The following is an 11493-nucleotide window of genomic DNA, read 5'->3' as shown; positions in this document are numbered from 1 at the left end:
CTCGCCTCCTGTTAAGTTGGAGGGTATGTGCCCTGGAGGAGGATTGACGCCTTCTGCATTCCTTTGCCCAAGCTCCCTTCTTCAGAAGGGCAAGTGATGTTCCAGGAGGCCTTAAAGTCTCGCAGAAATGAAAAGCCAGTAAGCTTCTGAAGAGGGAAGCGGCTGGGGAGAGACTTCTGAGTATTCTCCGTCTCCGGAGAGAGAGGCTGCATCTCCTCCCCTAGAGGATGCTTGAGAATCCGCCAGACTCCAAACAGATCCATCTGCTTTTTTCAGACCCTTGGAGGAGAATTGGCATATTTGTCATCGACAACGCCCACTTCATCGACCCTGCCTCCTGGACTGTCATGTGGCCCGTGCTCCAAAGCGTCACGCTCTTTATGGTGATGAGCTTAGCTCCTGGCCACGAGAGAACGGAGAGCTTTTTCAAAGCTGCAGCAGACAGCACAACGTCCCAGAGAATCAGCTGTCTTCATCTGGAAGAGCTGAAACCTGCAGCTGTGGTGCAGAAAGTCTGCCAGGACCTTGGAGTGGTCAGCATCCCCAGGGATCTAGCAAGGTATGTTGCAGGCCACGGAGCTCTTCCGGAGGGGTTGGACCTATGCTGCCACGGAAGGAAGTCGCCCCGCAGGAAAGGAAGCACGGGGCCTTCTGGCAGCAATCCTTGACTCCAGCAAGGACCTGGGTTTCTCCTTAAGACTCACCACAGCAGGTGTGAGCTAAAAATAGGCAGCTCCCAGGACGCAGCACGTTGGGCAGTGACAGCCCTTTGCTGTTGCAGAGGAGGGAGGGCAAGGCAGGGGAGGGAAAAGGGAGAGAAGAGGAGAGCAGAGGGAGATGGGTACCCAAGCCTCAGCGTGGCTGAGGTGTGAAAAAAGGCTTTGACCAATGTAGCCAGGCTGCAGTAGGGATTCCCAGGAGCAGGGGTCCAGCCAGCTGCCAGAGCAGATTCTGGGCTCCTGAGGACAGGGAAGATCAGGCTTGCTGTGTTGTGCTTTGGACATTGCCCACGACCATTTCCCCATGGACTCCAGCAAACAGTGTAGGGTCAGGGGTCCCAAACGCCCAAGCCAGTGGGAGGACCGCCCCCTTCTGAAGTGAGCCGTAGCTGTGACAAAGAGGCTGGTTACCCTGTGAGGCCTGAGTGACTCGCCACCCGCCCATCAGAACTGTGTTTGCACCATACTTCCCTGGTGTTGGTCACTGCTGGGTCTGCTCCTGCCCAGGTTCCTGATCCAAAGAAGCTCTGGCATCCCATATTACTGTGAGGAACTGCTGCGCTGCCTGCGTCGCAACAACATGCTCTTGTTCAGCACTGGGAGGCAGGACAAAATAGTAGAGGGACAACTGGGAGAGCTTGATCGGTAAGCACTCTTGTTGCGGACTGGCTAGATGCTGTTGCACGTCACCCCCCCCCCCCACACACACACACACACGACCGTGTCCTGTGGCTTTCCAGTGAGTCTGGGCAGAGTCCGATCTGGCAGCAGGACAGAACTTGATCTGGCTGAGGTGTGGGCTCCTGCACACCTTGCTGTCACCTTGGCAAGCCACCAGCTCCCTCGAGAAGAAAGCCCTTCTGCAGGAGAGGGTCAGACCTGGGAAAGTGTAATCCAAAACCAGAAATGCCCGCAAAGGCGCTGGGAACTGAGGAGCTTGGCAGTAACGCAAGAGCAGTAATTGCAAGAGCAATGCCAAGCAGAGTGCTGTTGCCCTGGGGACAGCCTGCATGGGCTTTGCCTTTTGGATTATCACTGGCAATTTCCCTGGCTGTGGGAGGGAGCGCTGTCAAAGGTAGCAACCGCTGCGTTCTGTTGCGGGATATTCGTTCAGTACAGCTGGGCAGCTGGTCCAAAGGCAGAAAAAGAGTTGCAAGGGCAATGCAGACAAAACAATTGCAGTGGAAACCGGTTTGCCCTGCTCACTGACCGCATTCGGTGCGGGCCATGAAGCGCACCCAACCGTGACAGGTTGGACTTGCCCCACCTCGTTCATGCTCTCTCTCTCTCGCTTCCCAGCTTCTGCAGTCGAGGCTTCATCCATTGTCTCAGCCACCTCAAGCTCCAGTGCTGGGAATAACAGTGGCAGGGTCTGCACCGTCAGAGCAGATGTCAGCCTGGAGACCACCGTGCTGCCGGCTGCCTTGAAAGGTGAGGGGCTGAGTTCGTGGCTGTGCTGGGGTCCTTTCCTGGGGTGCATGTGAGAGAGGGGCTGGGCATCAGCATGCTGCAGAAGCACCCTCTCAGCCTGGGGGGCCCTGCCAGGAAGGCGACTCTGGTCTGAGCAGACAGAGCTCTGTGCTTAAGGACACAGATGTCCCCCTCCGGGCTGTGGGCCGGCTGTGAGGCCCACAGCAGTTGTGGGGAGCTCCAAGTCCAGCTCTGAGTGGTGAAAGCGCTCTCTGCTCTCTGTGTGCGCTGCTGGGCATCAGCCTAGTTCAGCTCCGGTAGGTCGCATCACGGGTCGCATGTACCCGCAGGATCGTGCCCTCCCCATTCCGTGGTGGAGGAGCTCTTATCCCTGGGCCTTGTGGCCTGTGGTTGCAAGAGGAGTGGAGCCATCTTGAAGACATTCCCCTGGGCTCCAATTGCCCACCAGGTGCCATCCTGAGGAAGAGAGGCCAAAGTCTACCCTGTTTCCTGTGGTGGAACCGTCCAGCCTCTCCCAAGCTCAGGCTCCGGGACACAAAAGAGAGAGACGATTTGCTTCTTCTTGACAGATATTGCACTGGCTGAGCTGGACCGGATCACGCTGCAGAAGCAGATGGTTTTGAAGTTTGCAGCCATCATAGGGCCAGTGTTTACCACCCAGCTGCTGGCTCACATCCTTCCCAGTTGCACCAGGCAGCAGATGAATTATTTGTTGGACATGCTGGTGAGCGACAACATCCTTAAGTGGCTGAAGGACACAGGGGTGCCCAGAGACATCCAAGATGCTCGAGAGGGGCCGGCCACCTCTCAGCAGGCAGGAGCGGTAAGTGGTGGCAGTAACGTAGACCCAGGAGCGCTGTAGCTGAAGGAGGCCTTCCCCCACCAGCTTTGTGCAAAGGGAAATTCCCAGCGGCTGTTGGGAATGTCTCTACCACTCTGGCTGAGGCCACCATCCATTGCCTTGCAGGGGTGGAGAGGCCGTCTACAAGCAAGGAGACCACGGAGCAGCGAGGCTGGCGTTCTGGCCTTCTGTGCCCCGCTGCTGCAGGAGGCAGCCTACGAGCTGTGGCCCAAGAGACAGAGGGCCAGCACGCAGCGCAAGTGTGCTGCCTTCCTGGAGAAGCACGCGCACAAATGCCGGAGCTGCCACGGAGGGAACTTTGTGGCCTTCCACCGCTTCGCCGTCCCCAGTCCCCAGGATGGGGAAAACTGCCAGGGCTCTGCTGACGAGGATGACTGGCACAGCTGGGAGGCCTTGGTGCTCGCTGGAGAACACCTGAAGAAGGACAGGACTCACACCCCTGAAGGTAGGCTGTGTGCCGTGCAGCGGAGCCCCCTCCCTCTGGAAGTCCAGGCCCATGCAGGCTGGGGCCCACCGGGTCCCCAACACCAGGGATAAGCCAGGGGACAAGGACGATCACCGCAGCTCTTGTGCCCTGGGTCTGCTCGACAGGACCCTTGCAAGCCTGCAGCTCTTAGCCCGGGCTATGTGGGGAGTCCCTTGACACGCTCTCTTCTTCCCAGGTAGTGCAAATGCCCTGCAGCCGCAGCAGGCTTTCTCGGAGGAGGAGTTCAGGTGAGGAGACAAGGTTTCTGATGATTGTGGAAACGAGCGAGCTCCAGAGGAGACAGATGGAGCTCTGCCATTTGGCTGCTGGCTGGGACTCCAGCTTTGGGAGGAGGAGGCTGGCTGTGGGGTGGGAGCTGGGATGAGACAGCAGGAAATAGGGTTTGTTGCTACCATAGGGAGAGCAGGGTCATCTCAGGTGATGCTCATCTGCTCTTGCTCTCTTCTTTTCCTGGCAACCTGCCTCTGACCAGAGCGTCAGAGCGGTTTCCACCAGAGGGCAAATGGACAAGTGTGCAGCCCAGCAGGACCAAAGAGAAGGACGGTGGCGAGTGTTCCTGCAAATGCGAAGCCGTCATTGAATCAGTGCTTATGCCTTTGGCTCGCCACTATGTGGCAACAGGCAATGCTTCCCGAGCCTTCTACTACCTGCTGGAGTGTGCGGGCTGCCTACCTGCACGTCTCCAACAGCTACATGGTGAGTGACCCTGCTTGCCAGCACGCATTGCACCTGGAGTCCACTGCAACAGGACACGCCCGCTGAGGGGCCTCCCAAAAGAAACAGTGGGGGCAGAGCCGGACTGTTTCCTGCGCTTTGCCTCTCCCACAGCAAGAGACGCGGGGCACTGAAGCAGGCCCGTCAGCACAAGCTGCAGTACCTGGGAGGCAGTCTGAAGGCTCCCTTGGTGCCTGAGCTCTGAGCCCACAGGGCACTGTGGCTAGGGCAGGGATCACATGGGGAGATGCGGGCCCTCCTAAAGGCAGGTGCCACAGGAGGCAAGAGGGAAGGGTGGAGCTAGCTGGGGGCTCTGCACCGATGCTCACCTGCTGCTCGTGTGCTTGCTCAAAGGCCCTTATGAAGCTCAACGAAGCGGAGGTCCTGAGGAACTCCATGGGGAAGACAGCAACTGTGTTAGACTGCTTTGAGGAGGTGACCTTCTTCAGCCTCAAAGCGGAGGTAAAGCGGCAGGGTGACGCCCTTCTTGCAGGGGGTGTCCCTGCTATGGCCAGCCCCTTATACATTTCTGCAGCCTCTGCAGAGGAGAGGCTTGGGAAAGCGGGTCCATGTCTGCATGGCTTCCTCTTCCTGTGCAGGTCTGCTGTAATCTAGGACGCGTGGGGCTGGCAAGAAAACGACCAGGCAGGCGCTGAGCCTTCTGAAAAGCGATTCCCTCAGACATGCGCCGGAGCCTTTGTCAAGTCTCTGTGGGAAAGGTTTCAGGGTGCTCTTTGTGCCACAAACAGAAGAACACCCTCTCTTCTGCTAGAGGCTCGGTAAGCAGCAGAAGGGAGAGCGTGGGAAAGGAAGAGTATTCTGGTGCCAGGCATTCAGGCCCAGGCCTGCCTGGACTTCAGGCCACGCCTAAGCTGTGCCATAGCTCAGTAGCAGGACCGAGGCATTAAGGCACGACATGTGGGTCAAACAGGGGCCAGTGCAGCCTCACGCTGCCCCCCTGTGCAGTCCCTGGGCCTTTGCGTAGAAAGCAGCTTGTGCCGAGGGATGCACCTGCTGGCACGTTTCGGATGAGGCTGGGGTGGCTGGGAACAGAGAAGAGATGTGAACAGGGAGGACGGGCTTAACAGGGGAAGGAAGGCAGTGACCTCAAGGGATGGGATGGGGTTGGGTTAAGGTTGGGGAGGGGAAGGGCGTGATGAGGAGAAGGCTCAGAGTTGCGATAGTCCTTCTCCTGCTGGTGCCTGGCATCACTTCCCCCCCCCCCCCGTGCTGTAGTGCCAGCACACCCTCTGTAGCGGTTGGCTGCCCCTGGCAGCACTTCTTCATTTGCCCACTTCCGTGCCAGCAGCCCTTCCAGCACCAGCTCCCTCCCTCTGAGGAGGTGTACGTGTCTCAGCTGCCACCCCACTTTCCCCTGCCCAGTCTGGTTTGGTGCTCTACAGCCGCGCCTCTGGGCTCAGCAGTTTCTCTTGTGTGTCAGGAGGAAGAAGCTAGCCTGGATGCTTCAGCAGACCCGCTGCCTCTCCTTACTGGGGCACCTCTACAGCCTGGAGGGCACATCAGCAGGACAGAGGTTCTCCCGCCTGGCAGCTCGCATGAAAGCCAACGTGGACAGGAGAGAATGGACTCCTCTCAGGAAGAAGACTCCCACCCCGACAACTGACTTTCCATCCCTGCTTTTCTCAGTGTGTCTTAGTAAAACATCTGTTTTCTTATGGTGGTGGTTGTCAGGCCTTGCCAGGGAAGGTTCAGGTTGGAACTAAGAAGCAAGTTCTTCTCAGAAAAGGAGAGCTTGCTCCCCCAGCAAGAGACGCGGGCACTGAAGCAGGCCCGTCAGCACAAGCTGCCTTACCAGGGAGGCGGTCTGAAGGCTCCCTCGGAACCTGTGTGGGCACCTGGAGAGAGACAGCATGGGCAGTTTGGGACGGTGGAAGCTGCCATAGTGCAGAGCGAGCAGAGGAGGGGAGGGCCACGGTGGGGGGGCGTTCCAGAGTCCCCGCAGGGTCAGGTGGGCTGCTCCGTCCCGAGGCGTGCCCACATGGGCTCCGGGGTGCTGGCCCAGGTCCTTGCTGCGCTTGATCGTTGGGCTGCTCCTCGTTGTGAAACATGGGATTAGAATTAGAGAGCGATGGATTAAGAATGAATATGTAGGCAACACTCCTTGCTTCATATGTGCTACTGAGATGGGGAAGATGCTAAAACTTCTCCGAATTAATATTTACAGAATCGCAGAATTTCTAGGTTGGAAGAGACCTCAAGATCATCGAGTCCACCTCTGAGCTAACACTAACAGGTCCTCCGCTAAATCATATCCCCAAGCTCTAAGCTAGATTCCCTTTTGAGTGGGTTTGTGAAAATTCTGCCAAAGAAGGTCAAGGACTATCAAGAGGTTTCTGTTGTGAGCACTATTTTATGGGAGCCTAGGTGGGTGGGGTATTGGAAGAGGGTGTTGACTAGGGCACTGCCTAGGGTTAGGATTAAGGTTTTGAGAGAGAAAGGTCAAACTCTCTCTAGGACTAAGGTTGTGAAAGGGCTGCCGAAGGAAGTTGAGGGCTACCAAATGCTTCAGATGGGAACACTTTTTCATGGAGCTCTTGCTAGGATGAATGTTTGACCTGGGAGCTGTCTTATCCCTGTCCTTACGTTTGGGAAAGAAAGGAAGCACAGACTCCCCTTGTGACTGAAGTTGTGAGAGTGCTGCCAAAGCAAGTGAGGGCTACCAAAAGATTCTGTTGTGAGCAATTTTTCTTGGGAGCACTAGGTGAATGTTCTTGGATCTAGGCAATGTCTAGGGCTAGGGTTAGGGTTAGAGAGAGACAGAGAAAGTCCAGACTCCCATTGTGAGCAATTTCATTAAAAGGCTGCCAAAGGAAATCAAGGGCTACTAAATAAATTGCTTCCACTGCAAGCAGCATTTCATGGAAGTGCTGTGTGTGGTGTGTGTTGGACCTGGGCACTGTCTAGAGTTAGGCTTAGGGTTTGGAGAGAGAGAAAACACAGACTCCCATTGTTAGTGTGACTGTGAAGGGACTTTCAAAGGATGTGCCTTTGGGTTGGGGACACAGCAGCACACATCTTGTGGTTGTGAGCTGAGTGCAGACCAGAGCCAGTCCCACTATGATATGCCAGCAGGGCTCTTGGAGCCTTGGGGCACGTGGGGCCCTGCTGTATGGGCAGCACTTTGGAATCAGTCAAAGTCCACAAATTGTTTTGTTTCACAGAAAGTTCAGAGTTAGGGTTAGGATTTGGAGATAGAGAGAGTACAGACTTCCGTTGTGAGTGAGTGTGTGAAAAGGCTGCTGTGAGAAACTAAGTTGTGTTTTTGCAGTAGAGAACTAGTTTTCTGTATTCAAAGGTAGTTGTGGAGTCATAACAAGGAGAAATGCAAAGTAGGTAAGTGGACAGTAGAAGGCCCCTCACTGTTCCAGAACAAGGTAGAAGCTTGAGAAAAAATAGGATGAGCAGTGTGAGAATAGTAAAACAAAGATCACAAATTCTCAAAACATAAGAAAGGAGAAATTAAGGGTTGGAAAAAGAAAAAAAAGAAAGAAAGGAAAATTGTACATATATGGTATAGAGGAGTGTTGGGTAGCTTGTGAACCTGTAGTACTCAGTCAATGAGGAAACAGGGGAGGTGATCAGGCGTCGGGTAATAGGGAATAAAAGGTTATGATTTGTTTACTAAAATGCACTCTTAATTGACAGGACTTCCGCCATTCCAATCACAAATAAAATAGCTTTGCAGAAGATCCTGTCTGAAGAAAATTAATTGAGATTTTTCTCACACTGCCAAAGGAAGTAGAGATATACCATGAGATATAAAATGGCTTCTGGTGTAAATAACTTTTTGTGGGAGACCTAGGTGGAGTGGGAGTAGGATCTGTGTCACATTGAAAGGTGCCTATCAAAGTCAAACACTTGCCTGTTTAAGAGCCCTGCCAACAACTTTCACTGAGACAGTTTCACAAAGTTGAAAACTTCTAATAAGGTGACAGATGGGACTGGACTAGATGATCTTAGAGGTGTTTTCCAACCTGGATGATTCTATGATTCTATTTTCTATATGAGATTTGGAATTGTTTTTGATAAACACCCTTTCTGCAATAGCGCTCATATCTGATAACAGTGCTAGCAAAATGCTATCTCAGGTATTCCTCTCCAAAAGATGAAGGTGCAGAGCTTACCAACAAGGCATCCCTGTCTTGGTGGAGACGAAGGAGCCCAGCCTTTCACCTACCTCTTCCAGCTTTCCAATCTCTTCTTTCCCCCCCCAGCTCTTTATGACATTCCTCTCACTTTATCAACTAATGCTAACACCAGCGCTTTTTCCTAACACTAAAACCATTTCCTTTATATCCTTACATTATCTGTTCCCTTCCCTGGAGTGATGTTCTAGCATGATTTGTGTGGAGAGTCAAATAGTAAAGATATGTATGTTTAGCATGTATTTCATTAAGATGCATTTTACAATAATCAAATGAAAGGTTTCACTCCAGGCACCATGGCCTTCAAGATCTCTTCTGCTGCCAGATAAGGACCATCCTCATATGGCAAGACCCGTCCCTCAGTAGCTCTCATACCAAGCCTACAGACCTCCATCCACAACATCTGTATAAGAGAGAAGTGGAAGCAGGCTGCTCAACTCCCAACTTGCCCAAGGCCAGTGCTTATCAGAGACACTAGCAAGTCTGACTATTCTCTGCATCTACCTCCAGCGATTCCTCTCTCCCACTACCTTTACCCAAACCATTCACCTGCCCCAAGGATAATTCTCCCACACTGAGGACTGGGCATCACCTGTAATACCCAACGGGAAATACTTAAACACCTGCCACACCAGTCCCTCAAATAAATAACCTCTGTTTCAACATGGGTGGTCATCACTTAACTTGCTCAGGTAGGCTCTGGTGCTGACATTCCACTTCATGCCCTGCTTTGCATCTTCACAGAATCACACAGAATCACAGAATTTCTAGGTTGGAAGAGACCTCAAGATCATCGAGTCCAACCTCTGACCTAACACTAACAGTTCCCACTAAACCATATCCCTAAGCTCTACATCTAAATGTCTTTTCAAGACTTCCAGGGATGGTGACTCACCACTTCCCTGGGCAGCCTGTTCCAATGTCTAGCAACCCTTTCAGTAAGAAGTTCTTCCTAAGATCCAACCTAAAACTCCCCTGGTGCAAACTTTAGCCCATTTCCCCCTCGTCCTGTCACCAGGCACGTGGGAGAACAGACCAACCCCCACCTTGCTACAGCCTCCTTTGAGGTACCTGTAGAGAGCTTCCAAACAAGCAAAGACTATTTTCATGTAGTCACCAACTGTAGTGCCTTCTCTCCAACACTATACACTAGATCACCTTTTACAGAGAACTCCACTGCAATCCATTACCCTGTAGCACATGCCTCATCCCTCCACATCTGCCAAAAACAATATAAAAAATCACCTGGACGCTGATCAATAGCTCAACTATTCTAGAGCTATTCTTGAATGAAATAGCTCACTGGAAAAAGAGATGCAAACCTCCCTGGGCTGAAAAGTTATCCATATACCACTCATGAGTTTCAGCCTCATCAAAATTATGACTTTCTCAGGCTTTCTCAAAAAACAAAACAAAACAACAACAATACCAAGCTAAACCAAACCAAACCAACCAATAACCATCCAACCAAAACCAAAAGCCAAAATATAAAATTAATCAGATAACTATATTTATAAACATTATAAACTTTATAATCCTTTGGGTCTGGTACTAGCTTGGTATACTGCTAATTACATCATTAGCTATATCCTATTTCATAGACCTCTGTTCCTTCTCCCCTGCCAGGAAGACTGTTTTCTAAAGTGCAGTGAGTAGGATTCTGATATATAAAAATGAATATGTTATAAATGAAGTGCAAAGGGATGATGAAAGCTAAGTAATGTGAAAAGCAGACCAATGGCCTGAACAGAATTTGAAATCACTAAGCAGTGAAATCAGGGCAACAATTTTAACATAAGTGGCTGCATACTCTTGCTTTTAAACCTAGAGAAAATGCTCTGCATTCTAATTAACTGGAGAAAAGCAATCCTGTAGTCATGCCCCTTCATGAACATCATATTGAGTATGGAAATGAAACTGAGGTGAATATTGTAAAACGTTCACATGAAATGTGTTCATTAGTCCATAAATCACCCACCTTGACAAATATAGAAGAAGCATGAGATGTAATTTAATATTGTCTTAGGTCTCAAGAGAAATAAGTTACATGACTACTGAGTGACATACTAACTGTTAACATGAAATACGAAATGAAGGGACCATAATTTGATGGCCTGTTATATTCACAGAGAGGTAGATATTAGTGCTATGGATTCAGGGTGCTTGTTAACATCATATGTAAGCCCACAATGACTACTGTGTGACGGTTTGGAGGGTAAGAGCCATGCTGCCAGGCTGTTGTATATGGGGCCCTGAGGTTGCTTGCGGAGGGCAGAGGCAGCCTTGCTGCACCAGCTGCTCCTGCCTCCTTGGAAGGGCTGTGGAGCTCACTGTGGCCTGGGGGGACAGTGGGAGCCGTGGGGCTCCCGTGGCAAGGGAGGAGCGCAGCAGGTCTCTTCTGCTGCCCACTGGGATGAGGGAGGCCCCAGTGGACTGCAGGCTGGCAGACGTGCCTCCAGGCAACAGGAAGGGCTGGAAGGACTTTGCAGGGAATTACAGGCCCGTCAGCCTGATGTCAGTATCAGGGCAGGTTACAGAGCTGTGTTTGGGATTTAGTATGAGACTAACGTTGGTATCACCCTGATGTTTTAATTGTTGCAGAGCAGTTCTTACACTAAGCCAAGGACTTCTCAGGTTCTTGCTCCGTCCTGCCAGCAGGCAGGCTGGGGTGAAGAAGAAGCTGGGAGGGGACAAACCCAGGACAGCTGACCCAAATTGGCCAAAGGGCTAATCCACACCATATGGCATCATGCTGAACAATTATATGGGGGGCTGGACAGGGTGGGGGGGGTCTGGCTGCTTAGGGATAGCCTGGGCATCAGTCAGCGGGTGCATTGTACATCACTTGTTTGTACACAGTATTATTAGTTTTCCTTTCCTTTCCTTTCCTTTCCTTTCCTTTCCTTTCCTTTCCTTTCCTTTCCTTTCCTTTCCTTCCTTTCCTTTCCTTTCCTTTCCTTTCCTTTCCTTTCCTTTCCTTCCTTTCCTTTCCTTTCCTTTCCTTTCCTTTCCTTTCCTTTCCTTTCCTTTCCTTTCCTTTCCTTTCCTTTCCTTTCCTTTCCTTTCCTTTCCTTTCCTTTCCTTTCCTTTCTTCCTTTCCTTCCCTTCCTCTTT

At 51.8% G+C, this 11493-nt stretch overlaps 1 long non-coding RNA gene across 1 annotated transcript; it reads left to right on the top strand.

Annotated features, from left to right (window-relative positions):
- The first annotated feature begins 4161 nt into the window (after window positions 1–4161).
- On the top strand, window positions 4162–4844 carry LOC116501128. The gene is made up of 3 exons (XR_004254370.1): window positions 4162–4195; window positions 4568–4675; window positions 4813–4844. It is a non-coding gene; the product is annotated as an uncharacterized LOC116501128 (long non-coding RNA).
- Window positions 4845–11493: the final 6649 nt, after the last annotated feature.

The sequence above is a fragment of the Aythya fuligula genome, chromosome Z (assembly GCF_009819795.1).
Source record: "Aythya fuligula isolate bAytFul2 chromosome Z, bAytFul2.pri, whole genome shotgun sequence".
Taxonomy (NCBI): domain Eukaryota; kingdom Metazoa; phylum Chordata; class Aves; order Anseriformes; family Anatidae; genus Aythya; species Aythya fuligula.
The sequence above is the reverse complement of the archived record's forward strand: the minus strand, read 5'-3'. Positions and strand labels throughout refer to the sequence as shown.